Source organism: Pogona vitticeps, chromosome 4, assembly GCF_051106095.1.
Source record: "Pogona vitticeps strain Pit_001003342236 chromosome 4, PviZW2.1, whole genome shotgun sequence".
NCBI classification, from domain to species: domain Eukaryota; kingdom Metazoa; phylum Chordata; class Lepidosauria; order Squamata; family Agamidae; genus Pogona; species Pogona vitticeps.
Window position 1 is genome coordinate 225,783,961 of NC_135786.1, and position 15,163 is coordinate 225,799,123.

The 15,163-nt window shown below is 39.5% G+C and overlaps 1 long non-coding RNA gene across 2 annotated transcripts in view; it reads left to right on the forward strand.

The window, feature by feature from the left end:
- LOC144588583 (uncharacterized) overlaps positions 1-15,163 on the forward strand; it is a 97,884-nt gene that overhangs the window by 20,010 nt on the left and 62,711 nt on the right. The window contains exon 2 of one of the 2 annotated variants that reach the window (XR_013544198.1): positions 5,709-6,839. The exons of the other annotated variant lie outside the window; for it this stretch is intronic. This is a non-coding gene — a long non-coding RNA (uncharacterized LOC144588583). Of the gene's footprint in view, positions 1-5,708; positions 6,840-15,163 lie in introns of those variants that run through there. 2 annotated transcript variants of the gene reach the window in all.

The following is a 15,163-nucleotide window of genomic DNA, read 5'->3' on the forward strand; positions in this document are numbered from 1 at the left end:
TTGATATATGCCATCAGCTTCTTATTAAGCAATACTCTCTTTGTGAGTCTGTAGAACATGGTAGCTGCTTTGCCAATGCATTTATCCAGCTCGACATCTAGTGAGAGAGAGTGTCAGAGATCGTTGAGCCAAGGTACACGAAATCATGAACAACCTCCAGTTCTTGCGTGGAGATGGTAATAGAGGGATGTGAGTCCACGCCCTGGCCCATGACTTGTGTTTTCTTCTGGCTGATTGTTAGTCCAAAGTCTTGGCAGGCCTTGCTAAACGACTCATGAGTTGTTGGAGGTCTTCAGCAGAGTGGGCAACAACAGCTGCATCACTGGCAAAGAGGAAGTCCCGCATGCATTTCAGCTGGACTTTTGTCTTCCCTCTTAGTCTAGAGAGATTAAAGAGCTTCCCATCTGATTTAGTCTGGAGAGCGACACCTTCTGTTGTAGTTCCAAAGGCCTGCTTCAGCATGACAGCAAAAAAGATCCCAAACAAGGTCAGCGCAAGGACACAGCCCTGTTTCACTCCGCTTCCGATGTCAAAGGGATCACATGTTGAGCCATCAAAAAATACAGTGCCCTTCATTATCTCATGAAAGGACCTGATGATGTTAAGGAGTCGAGGTGGATATCCAATCTTGGGAAGTATTTTGAAAAGGCCATCCCTCTTAACCAAATCAAAGGCCTTTGTGAGATCTATGAAGGCCACAAAGAGTGGTTGTTGTTGTTCCCTACATTTCTCCTGCAACTGTCTGAGGGAGAATACCATGTCAGTGGGGGTATGTATTAGCTCAACAGTTAGCTATTAGCTCCAACATTTACAACTCCCAGATTCCCCAGTCAGTTTGCCTAGTGTCCATACTGAATGGGAGTTTCTGGAAACTGTCATTCCACAAAAATAAAATAAAATAAACAGGCAGCATCTTAAAGTTCTGTGTGTTCTTCTGCCAGCAAATAGCACATAATTTTGTGCTTCATGGTCATCTGCTGGAAAGCTCTGCTTCCTAAGCAATGGGTGAGCAGTACAGACTATGGATCCATTAATTCCAGCTTCATTAGAAGCTCCGAACAAGTGCATTTGTGTAAAAAAAAAACATATGGCACATTTACATTGATTTTTTCTGTTTTTCTTATACCTTTTGCTCTGAACAGCTCTGACCTCTATCCTCTCACATATAAGCTTTGCAATAACCTTTGAGTCAAACATGCTTTAAAGTTGAATTTTTTATCTTTGGAAGAAAAACAGCCTCAATGAGCTGTCAATGGGTCCCCCAGAAATCCCCTTTCCCTGCAGTTTATGATGACTTGAAAGGACTCTCATTTTGCCCTTTGCTATGTATGTTTGTCTTTTCCATTACTTTCATCTTTTCTCTCTTGTCTCCTTGTCTGTGATGTTTTTAATTTGTACCTCCCTATTAGTCAGGGTTTGAGTTGCCCCCAACCTTTCCTTGTTTTCAGGTCTGGCCTGGAAATAAGAGGAAGGGACTTTGAGTCAGAGATTTTCATTCACAGCAAGAAGAGATCCGTCACATGAGAAAACCCGCACAATTACTGGTTGAAAATGCAAGGGAAAACATGTGTTTGCTGCGGTAGATAGCACAGAGGTTTCCCCCCTCCCTAATATGAAACACATGAGGAGATAAAGTCTGCCTTTACCTTATCTCCAGTTTTGCTTCCATAAATTTGTTAATGATGATTTACTGCAGGATGATACAATGTTTGTGTAATAGCAAGAGTGAGATAGCAGCTGCATTTACCCTTCTCCGAGTGGCACAATCCTTGCTCCAGAGCTTATCAGCTGCTTTATGCAAACAATGGCAATGGAAAGGGCTATTCCTTACTCTTAAGCATTCCTTAATAGAGATGGGCATGAACCAAACTTCAAACCAGAAAAAACAACGAACCAAGTTGGTTGGCCATTCAGTCCGTGATCTGATTCGGGGATCCCATTTTGCCAAAGCAAAAGAAAGCGGCAAACTTTGTTCTCCTCGGTGCTTTGTTCTGCAAATTGCAAGCCAGTTTGTTTTTCCGGGGGTGGGATGGGGTTATGGTAGTCTGTGATACACGGTTTGTGGTTAGCCACACACCACGAACCATCACAAACCAGCAAGTTTCCGGTTCGTCCCCAACTCTACTTCTTAAGACAATATTTTTAAAAATGAGTGGCACATTATAAGCTGAATCTTGCACGTGGCACTTCTGGGCATTGTTGTTTATGAAATATGTTCCAAATGCAATTAATCTGAAACACGCATCTGCTTGCAACGTATCCATGAAATAAGGTGGCTTAACAGTGGTGTCCTGTTGCTGCCATCTCTTCTGTCGAAAGTAACAAACTTTGCATGACTACACATGTTCAGATATATGCACATACACGTACATACAGTACTCCATATGCCTGAAAATTCTGGTTGGGGCTTTCTGCCATTCAAACAGTAGCTTTTCCAAGCTTGGCATATGCCTCAGCTGGAATCTTTGGGAGATTGGGTTTCGTGCAGTAACCTTGCTTGATTCAGTAGGTTACAACTCAGTGTTTCTTCTATGAAAGTTACATGCAGGTGCATGCATATATGTAAATGTGTGTGCATGACTTACGCACATATGCACACATACAAGCAGAGTTGAAGCTTAATCTCACACTTTAAAGCTGGGGACAAAAACATCTGGAATTCCTGCTGAGTTTAATCTGAGAGACAAAAGGTCCTTTCTGGCTTTGCTCCTCATCCCTGTGCATGAAAAGAGAACAGCAAAAATCTAGTCTTGGTCTCAGCCAGTGCTTGGGGATGATCTCTCCCCATGGTTATGCTGCCTGGAAATGTATTCCAAGGGTTGTAATCAAATCACGACAAAGAGTCCACCTGTCCCATTGGCCAGGGATCTGATGATGTCAGAGAATGCAGCCAAGCTCCCCCCGCATGCCATCCAACCTACACAGGGTGCTGCAAGGAACGGGATTTCCAGCCTCGCATCTTTTGTGGTCCTTCCTATCTGTTTGCTAAAACACCTGTTCAGGGCTTCTGCCAACTTGGCATGGGACCCTTGTAGTCATAGATGGTTTGTGATTTGGTGGGATGGCACATCCTCAAAATTCTGGAGAAGGCTCCCAAGCCCTGGTCCACAAGCCTCCCCAGCTTACATTTCCAGGTATGGGAAAATTAGTGGGAAATTAAGAAAGCATCAACAAGTTAAATGTTAATTAATAAGAATGAGGAACATTTGATTACATTTATGCTGTCAAGAGCATCCTCGTAATGGTAATGTGGACTTAATTTTTGGAAAAACTGCAGTGCAGAAATAAAGGCTTAAATCAGCCCCTTTTCTTAGTGCATGCCCAACTTCATTCACAACTTAATTAAACTGAATCTATTAGTCCTCATCATTGTGCTCTTCAAAATTCAGGAGGGAAGGGGCGGTTTCAATGGAAGGAGAGGAACAAATTTCTCATAACCACCTTGGAATATTTATTACAACCCAACTCAAAAGGGTGGGGAAAGAAAGGTGTCTTTTCCCCATCTTCCAGGGCTCCTGCAGATGCCTGAAAATGTGGATATTAGCAAACCCATTTGGGGGGAAGGGCGAGAGGAGGAGGTATATGCGGGTCACACTGTAGGCTGGGTTGCAGCAGTGGTAGCCATGGACAACATAACTATGGATCTTGTTCTGTGGATATGGGAGTCCTACTGTACACTTCCGTATACCTGGGAAATTGTCTAGATAACATAGGAACAATCACTCTTCTTTTAAAAAAAATAATCAGTGGCTCTGTTTCATTTCTGAAAAGGTAAAGGTAAAGGTTCCCCTTGACAATTTTTGTCCAGTCGTGTTCGACTCTAGGGGACGGTGCTCATCCCCGTTTCCAAGCCATAGAGCCAGCATTTTGTCCGAAGACAATCTTCCGTGGTCACATGGCCAGTGCGACTTAGACACAGAACGCTGTTACCTTCCCACCGAGGTGGTCCCTATTAATCTACTCACATGGAGTGAGCTCCCATCGCTTGTCCCAGCTCCCGCCAACTTAGCAGTTCGAAAGCATGCAAATGCAAGTAGATCAATAGGGACGACTTCGGTGGGAAGGTAACAGCGTTCCGTGTCTAAGTCGCACTGGCCATGTGACCACGGAAGATTGTCTTCAGACAAACGCTGGCTCTATGGCTTGGAAACGGGGATGAGCACCGCCTCCTAGAGTCGAACACGACTGGACAAAAATTGTCAAGGGGAATCTTTACCTTTACCAAACTGCTCAAGTTAAGTTTTAACTATTTGTGTATATACATGCACCCAATTTGAATAATTCAAATTATAGAAAAGAAATGAAATATGGTTCTGGGACAAAATACTGAATTTATTGTTTCAGCCATGCTTTCAAGATATGCTGAAGGCATAACATTTATAATTAAATTGTTTATGTCACAATATGAGACTCCTGTTAAAGAAGGCTGGCAAGATTTATTAGCTGAAGAAGGTTCTATTGCACAGTAAGTTAAAAGAGTAAATGAAGTCATTGTTAGCAGATCGCTTATGCCTACAGAGAACAGCTCAGCTTGCCTGCCACCAACAAAGAGCACCACATGAACAGAATCTGGGATTAATTAGTGGAGTGTGAACTCCTGAATAGGTTGAGCGGAGAGGTTCTCTAAAATCCCCCCCCCTTCATTGATCATATTTATGCCCTTAGTTAACTTAGTATAGAAATACTTGTCCAATCCTGTTGGATTTTTTCTCCACAGTATATGAAAGCACGTTAGTTGTAGCAGCTAATTGTTTCTAACTAACAAAGTGCTGCCCATGTGTCTGGTTGCAAACGTGACCGACCCCTTGTTAATTAGCTGCAAATTGCCAGTGTGACTGGTATGATTTCAGTTGCTTCAGAGTACAGTGGGGTCTCGACTTACGAACTTAATCCGTATTGGAAGGCAGTTCTCAGGTCGAAAAGTTCTTAAGTCGAATCTGCATTTCCCATAGGAATGCATTGAAAACCATTTAATCCGTATCTGCTCTTTTCGTCCATAGAAACTAATGGGAAGCTGCTATTCTGCCTTCTGCCACTAGAGGGGGATATTTTTTCTTTTTTCCTTTTAACCTAAGATGACTTAGCTTTAAAAAAAAGGGAAAAAAAGAGTTCGTAACTCGAATCTAAGTTCGTAAGTCGAGTCCATATATTCCTATGAGAGCGGTTCGTAAGTCGAAACGTTTGTATGTCGAGCCGTTCGTAAGTCGAAACCCCACTGTAAAATCCTGATGGGGACTGACTTTGAATGACAGTTTGTCCAGGTCCTATAGAACAGTGGTCCCCAACCTTGGGCCTCCAGATGTTCTTGGACTGCAACTCTCAGAAGCCTTCACTACCACCTCCGCTGGCCAGGATTTCTGGGAGTTGAAGTCCAAGAACATCTGGAGGGTCAAGGTTGAGGACCCCTGCTATAGAAGGAATATGAGGGCATATCTTGATAAACTGAACCCTCCTTTTTACATCTCCCCCCATAGTGCATCTTGGTTGTGTGCCCCCCATAAATCCGCCATTCCCCCCCATAGGAACATTCACTTTGTCGTAGGCGGTGACCCCTTTGGGAATTGGCCTACCACCTGAGGCCAGTATAAACATGTTTCCAGGCCCACTTGTTCTGCCCATTCCCATGGCAGTTTTTGCTTTTTAAAGAAAACAATTTTGAAGTGCTACTTTACTTTTTGTTTTGTTTTGTTTTGTTTTTTGTTTTGCAGATGAACAGAGCCTAAAAGAGAAAAGGAAGACAACGGTGTTTAATTTGCAGATATAGATCAGTAAAATATTGAATCCTAACGTTGTGCCTTCATTAGAGTGCCAACCCAGGGTCAACATGACTTTTTGAGAATTATTTATTTGTTTCTGTTTGAGGAACTTTGTCACCTGAGGAAAGTTGAGAGTTTAGAAAAGGTAGAGAACTTTGGGGGTTGGGTGGGGTGAGGGAAAGTATGTTGCGAAGATCAGGATGCTGATTCTGCACCTCTTTTTTCCACCCCTGAAATTTAACCAAAGCACAAGTCTCAGAAATTTTGTGAAATTTGTCTGAAAATGTTTTTATTGAAAATAAATATTTGAAATGAAATAAAATAAAGATAGAAAGACAGAAAAATATCAACTACAGTTTTTCCCCTACAGTTTAAGACATTCCCAATTGTCCACATTTATTTCTATTTAAACCTCATCAAATATAAATATGGACTGCTTCAACTCTACGCATAACTTTATGTCGAATTAACAACTCTTCCTCTGCTCCAGTCAACCCAGCACGAATCTGAGAGAATCATAGATAAAATAGATAAAAGAAATGGAATGATGGGTCTTGTATGATAGGGTAGTCAGTGTGTGGGAAACGACTGAGGATCTGATGAGCAAATCTTATCAATGTTCAGGTTTGAGTAAATCTTTCATGGACCTTGAACATCACAAATCATTATGAGAGAGAGGTGGGGGTGATGATCTATGGAGGAATATTAGTGAGATACTTCATAGTCCAACAGGCAACCTGAAATTATAATAACACTGTTAAAATAAATAGATGGGGACAACTTGAAAGGCAAGAAAGAGGCAAATTTCAGGAATATTCCATTATCTCCGTTCTTCCGCATGCTCTCTTTTTGCTCAACTCCCAGAATGAGATTTGCTCATCAGATGCTCAGCCATTTCCAGCACACAGACTACCCTATCATATAAGACCCATTATTCCATTTCTTTTATCTATTTTCAAAGCTCTAGTTAAACTGCATTGTGTCAACATCCTGATTCCATGGTGTTTGGATATGGTTTCCAGTTAAACAGGTTTTGCTGTACTTGGACACATTTCTATCCTTCCAAAACTCTCAGTCTTCCCAGAATTATAATATCGATCACAAATAAAATAAATGTACTGTAGGTCAGAAATAAAATAAATCAATCGGTCTGAGAAGTCATGGTGATCATGTGCTGATTTACATATGCCAAGTGAGATATATTTTTTTTATTTATTTCCCGCCTATCTGGTCGGTCGTTTAGGGATGTGGCTACAAAGCCAGAGGCAGGGAGTCCAATTCCTCTCTGGGCCTCTTGTGAGTAGAGGCAGCCTGTGTGGCCTTGGGCAAGCTGTGCAATACAAGGATACCCACAGAAAAAAGGAAAGGTAAACCACTTCTGAGGATTTTCTACCTAGAAAACTCTGAATCGACTTGACAGCACGTGTGCATGTGTTTTCTATTGATCTGATCCTTCAGGTTTTGCTACAACAACACAAAGGCTCCATATATTCAAAGCGCTGAAACCTACAGAGCCAAACTTTAGTCACGATTTACAAATCTTCCTCATCATGTCATGAGAATGGGAGTGGGTGAGTTTCAGAATCAGCCTTGGTGCCAAGTGGTCTAGCCGCCTAGAGTGGTCTTATAGGCCAGATGGGCAGGGTACAAATCCAATCCAATCCAATCCAGTCAGTCAATCAATCAATCAATAAAAAATTCTCAGCAGCCTCACAGATATCCTGAGACCCCATACTAGTAATTACCACCATTATCGTCCTACTGACCATACTCTGAGGCAATCACCCTCCCTCCTGACATCATTTTCTGCATATGCCAAGTGATGCCCCCTGTGAAAGAACAGCTTCTGCTCACAGGTCGAACAACCTCATTTGGCTCGTGTGTAGGACCCTTGTAGGCTGGGACCTCTTCTCTGCAAACACACCACTTTCCACATCTAGAAAGTGATACCAGAGATGGGGGGGAGGGGGGTTACATTTATCCCAGCCTTTCCTTCTATGAGTTTCAAGGTGGCATATATTGGTCTTTTTCATTATCTTCAGAACATAAATGTAGGTCAGGCTGAGAGAGTCTAATGGACTAACCATAAAAAAACAAATACACACACACACACACAGAGAGAGAGAGAGAGAGAGAGAGAGAGAGAGCACTTTAGCAAATAAAGTGACTCATATCTGACTCCTTTGTCAACTCGTTTTTTTTTCACACACAAGAAGAAAAATATGTGCTTTGCATGAATTACCATGTGCTTTCTCTTCCATTCAGAAATGAACTGCTGGCTCAGTGATTTTGGTCTCTGGCTGTGGAGCCAGAGGTTGGGAGTTCAATTCCCCACTGGGCCCCCTTGACAGGGGCTGGACTTGAAGATCCCTAGGGTCTCTTTCAGCTTTGAAGTTCTGTGATGATAATGATGAGAGGATGATGATGATCTCTACTTAGAGGGAAAGCAACAGTACATGGAGCTGTTGAGTAGAAAGACGTGAGGAAGGAAATGGACATCTCTTGAGGCCCACCCAGCTACTGAGCTGGGGAGATGAAGGTCCCATCCAAGCCAGATTGTGAAAAATTGAGCTCAAACAACTGTCAGGACCACAAAAGCCAACAGACAGATGGAAAACACCATGATGAATGTCACAGGAAATTGCTCCACTAGAGCTGGTTGAGAGGTCTTTTGTTTAGGCGCTGAACAGTGGGACATCAGGTAAAGTAAAGAAAATTAAACAAAGCTGGGGGATGTCCTTGCGGAGCATTCAAAAGCACAGAGATTGTACCTTAAACAAAATACTTGTTCTCAACAACTAAATAATGTTGTTAGAAATCGCAATGCTTATCCATGTGGTAAGCACAGAAAGAGGAAAATCTATCTATCTATCTATCTATCTATCTATCTATCTATCTATCTATCTATCTATCTATCTATCTATCTATCTATCTATCTATCTATCTATCTATCTATCTATCTATCTATCTATCTATCTATCTATCTATCTATCTATCTATCTATCTATCTGTCTGTCTGTCTGTCTGTCTGTCTGTCTGTCTGTCAGTAACTTTTCCTATCTCTGGTAAGAGATCTCAGGCTTTGAATGTAAAGACTAGGGATGTGACAAGTATTTGCAAAATTTCTCATTCGCCATCATTTTCTCAGCCTTGCCATGCTGAGATGCCCTTCTAAGACTTTCCCCTGATTTTCGGGCTCTCTGCAAAAATTAGGCCAATCTTGTTTCGTTTTTATTTTGCTGGTACTGGTATGCGTTTTCAGGTTGGAACTGACTTCTAATGACCCTAATTTCAAAGTAAGTGAGATATTTAAAGCAAAGTGTGCTGCTTATATACCACCCCATAGCGCTTCAAGCACTCTCTGGGTGGTTTACAAGTTAATTATGCAGGCTACACATTCCCCCCCCCCACCCCAGCGAGCTGGGTACTCATTTTACTGAGCTCGGAAGGATAGAAGGCTGAGTCAACCTTGAGCCGGCTACCTGGGATCGAACCCCAGGTCGTGAGCACAGTTTTGGTGGTGGCGCTGTGGGTTAAACCGCAGAAGCCTCTGTGCTACAAGGTCAGAAGACCTGCAGTCGTAAGATCGAATCCACGCGACGGAGTAAGCCCCCATCGCTTTTCCCAGCTCCCGTCAACCTAGCAGTTCAAAAGCATGCAAAATGCAAAAATGCAAGCAGATAAATAGATACCACCTCGGTGGGAAGATAAATGGCATTCTGTGTCTAGTCACACTGACCACGTGACCACGGAGGATTGTCTGTGGACAAACGCTAGCTCTATGGGTTGGAAACGGAGATGAGCACCGCCGCCTAGAGTCAGACACAACTGGACAAATTGACAAGGGGAACCTTTACCTTTACCTTTACAGCAGTTTAACCACTGTGCCACGAAGTTCTTAATGAGAGGTTTTAACGGTTCCACACCCCAATGAGCTTCCATGGCTTGGTTGGGGATTTGAACCTAGGCTTTTTCAATCCTAGTCCATTACTCTATCCTCTATTTATTTATTTATTTATTTATTTATTTATTTATTTATTTATTTATTTATTTATTTATTTATTTATTTATTTATTTATTTATTTATTTCATTTATACCCTGCCTATCTGGTCAAATGTGACCACTCTAGGCGCCTTGGGCAAGCTGCAGAATCCCACAGCAACCCCAGAAGAAGAGAATGGTAAACCATGTCTGCACACTCTGTACCTAGAAACCCATGGAAAGGGTCACTCTACGTTGACTTGACAGCATGGAATTAATTATTACAAAGTTCATACATAGGATTTATAGGGAAGTGGATTACACTGTGGTGAATTTATGGCAGTTACCAGCAGAGAACAATTAGTGAAAAACAAAAATTAGTAAGGTGTGATGTAGTGAAATAATTGATTTTAATTTTAAATTTAAAATTATTTTAATTGAAATAATATTAGCTGTGGGTCCAATGGCAATTTATATATACTGTATATATAAATAAATTTATATTTTTATATATATATATATATAAATTGCATTTTAATTGTTTTGAATTTTTATTGTACTTTAAATGTTGTAAGCCGCCCAGAGGCCTTTGGGTAGTGTCTGCGACATATAAATAAAATAAAATAAATAAATAAATAAATAAATGAATAAATGAATGAAGAAAGAAAGAAAGAAAGAAAGAAAGAAAGAAAGAAAGAAAGAAAGAAAGAAAGAAAGAAAGAAAGACCTTCTCTTGAGAGACACAGAGGGGAAGTGAACTTGCAGCCTCTGGCTCCACAGCCAGACCCATAATTCTCTGAGCTATCCAGCTAGTTTAATACATGAATGCACATGAATGAATACAGCTCTAGATTAATCTATATCCAGTGGATCGCTGGGATATGAATCAATTCTCCCCACTCCTAAAATGAATTATGGATCAGATTGAGAGGGGTTAATCCTTCCCCACTCCTTACTGGCTGAGCAAGTTTTGGAAAGACAGTGAACAGTACAGTAAATTCTATGCTTCACCATCTAAACCCGTATAGCTTCTATAATGGAATTGGGGTATCTCACCTGGATCTGCTGTTTCAACAGCACCATTTTAAAAAAAAATCACAATTGTTGCAGCAAAACGATCATCTGTGTAAAATTATAGGAAGTGTATTCTGTTTTCCAACAGGCTGCAGCTGTTCCCTTCCCTTGAGTAAACCCGCATTACAATCTTTCTGTGCCAAGTCTCAGCCCAGATTGCCTTTCAATAGCTGAAAGCCATAAAGCCTTTCAAAGTGAATTTTTCACAGCCCAGTTCTGACACTGAGAAGACTACAATCAAGTCTCTGAAAGCAACCTTCGGAAGACCTGGCCAATGTTATTTCCAAGATAATGTGCTCCCATGGAAAGATGTCTCCAGCAGATATTACATATCACACTGCACTTGCTGTACTAAACAATAGATTGTATCGGCGAATGCACCTTGTGTTTAGTTCATGTAGCACAGTATCCGGTTTCTTGCAACAGCTGACGCTGGAGAGAAGGTTCAGGACTTGTAAACCAGGAACATGAAAAATAACAGGCTCTTAATCAACAGCAGTGCTCAGCCGAAAGAGAGCGATGGACTCTCGAAACCAGAGTTCAAATCCCTGCTCAGCCATGGAAACTCACTCGGGGAGTAGAACTGGTAAAACCACTCCCTAAATATCTCACTTACCTTGAAAGCCCTATTAAGGTCACTATAAGTCAATTCCAGCTTGACGACACACCACAACAATAACATGTTCCATTGGCAATAGGACAATTTGTCCTCTGCAGGTGTTTGGGACTATATTTTTTTTATTAATTTTGTTTATCAAATTTTAACAAATTCAAACAAATAACACATCCGAAATATTAAACCATCTAATAGAGGAAAATCCTAAAGAAAAACTACATGCTTATTGTACCCCACCACTGGGGCTGTTAGGAAAAAAAAGCTGAATATACTATTTACCCTTGGGAAGCCCCCTTCCCTTTCCAAAATTGTATAGACACTTGAGTTAAGCCTTTATTAATACAAAATTAATAAATTCTCCCCATAAGTCTAGAAACACATCTCTGCCAATTACCCGCTTCTTAACTCTTACAGTATATCACATGTAAATTTATCATTACATCCCAAACTTCCCTGTACCATTCACTTAATATGATTTGATTAACCATTCCAGTTCCTAGCAATAATCATTCTCACCGTTACTAGCAAATTCGAAACGAATTCTCTATTTGTCCAGTTACCTGCCTCTTTTTTCCAGTATTGATAATAGTGCTATTTGGGGACATACATCTAAGTTTAAGTTGATTATTTCATTTATTTCTTTGAAAAGAAGTTGCCAAAATTTCAGTATACTGTACTATATTCGCATCCCCACCACATATGAAAATAAATATCTTTTTTCTGGCATCCTCTCCAGCACTCCTCCAAGCAGTTATCGTCTATCTGATTGAGTTTCATGGGCATTAAACACCATATCCAAATTAATTTATATAAAATCTCTTTTATTGTTATTGAGATTGATTTCAGTATTCTGTTATTCCATATTTTTTCCAAGCACTGGAACTTATTTATTCTCTCATGTCAAATTCCCATAACGATTTGATTATGTCTTCCTGATAATCCTCTTCCAACAGCATAACCTTCATTATCTTACTATCACCTTCACTTTCCTATCTCTTATATTTTGTAAGTTTCCTACATTTCGTATTTTTTTAATCCAATTCTTTATTCGTTGCTCTAACTGAATAATATTAAACCAGGATATTTCATCTTGACCTGAAACTTCCTTTATTTGATCTTTATTCTTTATTTTTTCTTTTTGTTGTTGTTTAGTCGTTAAGTTGTGTCCGACTCTTCACGATGCCATGCATCAGGGCACACCAAGCCCTCCTGTCTTTCACTGCCTCCTAGAGTTGGGTCAAATTCATGTTGGTCACTTCAATGACACTGTCCATCCATCTCATCCTCTGTCGTCCCCTTCTCCTCTTGCCTTCACACTTTCCCAACATCAGGGTCTTTCCCAGAGAGTCTTCTCTTCTCATGAGATAGCCAAAGTATTGGAGCCTCAGCTTCAGGATCTGTCCTTCCAGTGAGCACTCAGAGTTGATTTCCTTTAGAATTGATAGGTTTGTTCTCCTTGCAGTCCAGGGGACTCTCAAGAGTCTCCTCCAGCACCACAATTCAAAAGCATCAATTCTTCAGCGCTCAGCCTTCTTTCTAAGCAATCCTTAATTTTGAAAATCCTTTATTTGTAAGTTTTCAGTCAATCTTTTTAGATTTTCAGGGTGTTTCTCAGTCATAATGACATAATGGAGAAACTGGTGAAATAAATAGTTTTTCTATCGATTCCAAAATGTTATAATATTTCTAAGAAAGGGATTTTAGTTTCTTCCCTTTTATTATATTTATATTATCTTCTATGAAGAGACTATTCAGCAAATTCACATATAATTCTTGTGTTTCCAAGTTTAGCCAAAGTAGCTTATTAGACTGAGATATAATATCTAAAATATGTCTTAACTGATTAGCAATATAAAATAGCCTTGAATGAGGAAATCCTAACTCTCCACTTTTATGAGATTTATACCATCTCATCATATTAAGACTTCTTGTCTCTCTTACAACATTTATTGATCATATTTTGCCATTCCTTTAGCTCTTCTTCACTAAACTTTATTGGTAATATTATGAATACAAATTAATCTTATGTAATATATTCACTTTGCATCCTGTAATTCTGCCAAACCATGATAATCCTATTTTCTTTATATCTTCACACTTATTGATTACTTGTTTCAATATTTTAAAATTCTCTTCTTTCAATCTTTCCAAATTACTTGAAATAATTATATCTAAACACTTGGATGTGTTAACATCTAATTCTTTTTCAATTTTATCTCTTTCCTCTTTATTATAATTAAAAATCAACATTTCCAGTTCATACCAATTTATATATTAACAAGTTATCTCACCAAATTCTTTTACATACAATTTTACCTTTTCCATGGCTTTTAAAGGAACCTCTATTGTTAATAAAACATCATCAATGAACAAACTAATCTTTATTATATCTTTAAAACTGATATAATCTCTTTATCTTCTCTAATAGCATTCTCTAGTAGTTCCGTAACTAAAGCGAACATTACAGGACTAATGAGACATCCCTGCCTAGTCAGTCCCTCAGCCTAGTGAAATATTTTCTATTTATTTATTTATTTATTTATTTATTTATTTATTTATTTATTTATTTATTTATTTATTTATTTATTTATTTAGTCATTCATTCATTCATTCATTCATTCATTCATTCACTCACTCACTCACTCACTCATTCATTCATTCATAACCCCACCCATATAGACCAAAGTCTACTCTGGGCGGCTAACAGCAGTACAAATAATAACAATATAAAATATCGCAACAACAATAATACAAAAGAGATAGCAATCGATAAATTAAGTATTGACAGGAGGGAAGGCATGCCATACAATTTTCTAGGGGGAGATTATTCCAAAGGCAAAGGGCCACTGCTGAGAAGGCCCACTTTCTTGTTCTTTCTTTCTGGGCCTCCCTCAGCGTTAGGCCCCTCAGCCATCCATCCTGGCTAAAGTGAGTGATTTTGGTAGATCTAGGTTGGAGGAGACATTCCGCTAGATATTGAGATCCTAAACCATTTAGGGCTTTATATGCCATCATTAACACTTTGAAAGCAATGCAGAAACGAACAGGCAGCCAATGCAGGGCAGCCAGAGTGGAAGAGATATGATGATGCTTTCTAACCCCAGTGAGAAGTCTGGCCAACGCATTCTGCACCATTTGAAGCTTCCGCACCAATCTCAAAGGTAGCCCCACGTAGAGTGCATTACAGTACCTTATTATGATATTTAACAAGCATTAAACAAGTATACCATTATTTACTTGTATTGCTGCAGTGTTCTCTGAATATAGTTGTTGAATTACTCCTTGAAAATATTTACCAAACCCTAAAACTTTAATTACCATTTTTATGTTGGCCATTCCACCATATCAAATGTGTTGTAAATATCGCATGAAATAACACCTGCCTTAACCTTTTGTTTATGTGTTCCTTTTACCACATTTAACACTCCCCTAGTCAGGTCAGCCATTTGCCTTCCAGTCATAAGAACCGTTTTATCTGTTTTAATATACATAGTAATAAAATTATTCTTTCTCTTCACTAGTATTGCCATAAATATCTTTGTATCCTGATTTATAAGAGAAATTGGTCTCTGAAGCATTTATTCTTTTTACAAATTAAAATAATGATTGTTTTTTTCCTCCATTGTTCTCTTAAAAAGGGGACCTTAGTTTAGACACCAACATTTTCCTGAAGATTTTATAATGTTTTGGCTCCAATCTATCAGTTTCTGGTGTCTTACCTATTTTTAAATTATT